The sequence below is a fragment of the Podarcis erhardii genome (genome assembly GCF_964252035.2).
Source record: "Podarcis erhardii genome assembly, chromosome: 2".
Taxonomy (NCBI): domain Eukaryota; kingdom Metazoa; phylum Chordata; class Lepidosauria; order Squamata; family Lacertidae; genus Podarcis; species Podarcis erhardii.
In genome coordinates, this window is record NC_138498.1 from 126979273 (window position 1) to 126981483 (window position 2211).

The 2211-nt window shown below is 54.0% G+C and overlaps 1 protein-coding gene across 2 annotated transcripts in view; it reads right to left on the bottom strand.

Annotated features, from left to right (window-relative positions):
• Positions 1-2211, bottom strand: part of LOC309334648 (uncharacterized protein) — a 193453-nt gene that overhangs the window by 184471 nt on the left and 6771 nt on the right. The gene's annotated exons all lie outside the window — the stretch shown is intronic.

Consider the following 2211-nt stretch of genomic DNA (forward strand, 5'->3'; position numbering starts at 1 on the left):
CCCGGTTCCCCAGATTACGAGACTACCGCTCTTAACCGCTACACCACACTGGCGGAACATCGGCCTGAGAAGAGAAGCTGTGCCTGGACTTCCGCCTTTAATGCCCTGACAGCCTCCAAGTTGAGGCAAGAAGTTGACTTCTGCCTGAAAGTACCTGAAACTGTTCTTAAGCTGAGGTACCACTTTAGCTAATGGGGCCTCCTGCTGCCGCCACCACACAATTTCTGTTCTCATCCTGAAACAAAGTTCTTAACCTGAGGTAATATTTCTGGGTTAGCGGAGTCTGTAACCTGAAGCGTCTGTAACGCGAGGTACCACTGTATTACTATTCTCCTCCTTGGGCCTCTGAGACAGAGAGGGGCTTTCCCTCCTCGTCTCCCAACGGGGAGGCCTCCTCCGTGGGGCCAACATGGCGAGGAGAGAGGCTGCCCTGCGGAGGCCAAGCCATCATGGCAGGAAGGCGGCTGAGGACCAAAGGTGCCGCCCTCCTTCAGCCGGGAGGAGAGACCCCGAGAGCGTGGGACCCCCGAGGCCCACAGGGGAGCCATGGCGTCTCTGGGAGCGGCTGGGGCCTCCGGGAAAAACAAAATGGCGCTCCCTCCTATTTCGGAAAAGGGCGGGAAACCCCTTCTCCTGGCCCTACTGCCTCCATGGGCTCCTCCTGGGCCTGCCAGGCCAAACAATGGGGGGGGGGAGGAAAAGGAAGAGAAGGAAGGCGAATGAAGGAGAAGCTGGGAGGGGGAGCAGCCATGAGGGAAAATCAGGGGGAAAACTCCCTCAGGAAACCGGGCGAAGGAGAGGAGGAGGCCCCGGGGAATCTGAAAGGGGATTGGCCAGCTGCCCAATGGAGAGGCCTCTGATTGGTCCAGCCCTGCTCTGGGGTGGGAAATGGGGTCAGATAGTTCTGGGAACCCAGTAGAAACTGGTTTTCTGGCAGGAAACACGGAAAGGATGGCAGGTGTCCCTCTTCCTTTGAACTGGAGTCCGGAGTCAGCTCTGTCAGACTTCTTTCTGGAATAAGAAACGCCCTCCTTTCCTCCTGGGTCCCAAACGGGCAAGTCAAGCTCAACGCCACCTCCAACCCCCTCCCCACATTAAGAGCACCATTTTGAGAAGCAGCAACTCTCAAATACGAAGAAATCAGCACCTCCACCTGCTCACATCCCCCCCCGCTTGGTTTTCAGGGAGGGCTTTTCTTAGCCCCTCATCCCCCCCCCAATTCAAAATAAGGGGCAGGCTGGCTGGAGACCCTTCCCTCCAACACCCTTCCCATTATTTAATGGCATCCCAGTTATATGTATTCCCCTTGTCCCAAAAGAGCCTCAGCTTCAGGGGTGTCTTCTGAATGAGCTGCCAGGAGAAGGCGCCTGAGCCTGACTCTCCAGTGGCAGAAGGTTCCCTAGGACACTCCAGGCTCAACGTGGGTCAAACGCTGAGGAAAACTTCTTGGAGCAACTTTTGGGAAAAGGGGAATACATGTAACCGGGATGCCATTATATAACGGTTAGGGGGGTTGGGAAATGGGAGTGCCTGATCACCTCATCTGTCTCCTGAGAAATCTCTATGTGGGACAAGAAGCTACAGTTACAACTGGATATGGAACAACTGATTGGTTCAAAATTGGGAAAGGAGTGCGGCGAGGCTGCATATTGTCTCCCTGCTTATTTAACTTATATGCAGAATTCATCATGCGAAAGGCTGGGCTGGATGAATCTGAAGCCGGAATTAAGATTGCCGGAAGAAATATCAACAACCTCAGATATGCAGATGACACAACCTTGATGGCAGAAAGTGAGGAGGAATTAAAGAACCTTTTACTGAGGGTGACAGAGGAGAGCGCAAAATATGGTCTGAAGCTCAGCACCAAAAAAACGAAGATCCTGGCCACTGGTCCCATCACCTCCTGGCAACTAGAAGGGGAAGAGATGGAGGCAGTGAGAGATTTTGCTTTCTTGGGCTCCAGGATCGCTGCAGATGGTGACAGCAAAATAGAGCCCATCATCCCCGGATCTCTGAAATGAACAAATAAATGTCCAGGATGGTCCAGATTGAACTCTTCCCCGGATCAATGTTTGCCACGTCCCAAATGGAAAGCAAGAGGAGAGCAGGGTCCTCCAGGGTTTGGGATCTCCCTATTCAGCTGCCCAAGGCACTTGCTCAGACCTAGATCTGGGCTCCTTGGGGCCAATGGGGGCGGGGAGGGCAGGCTCT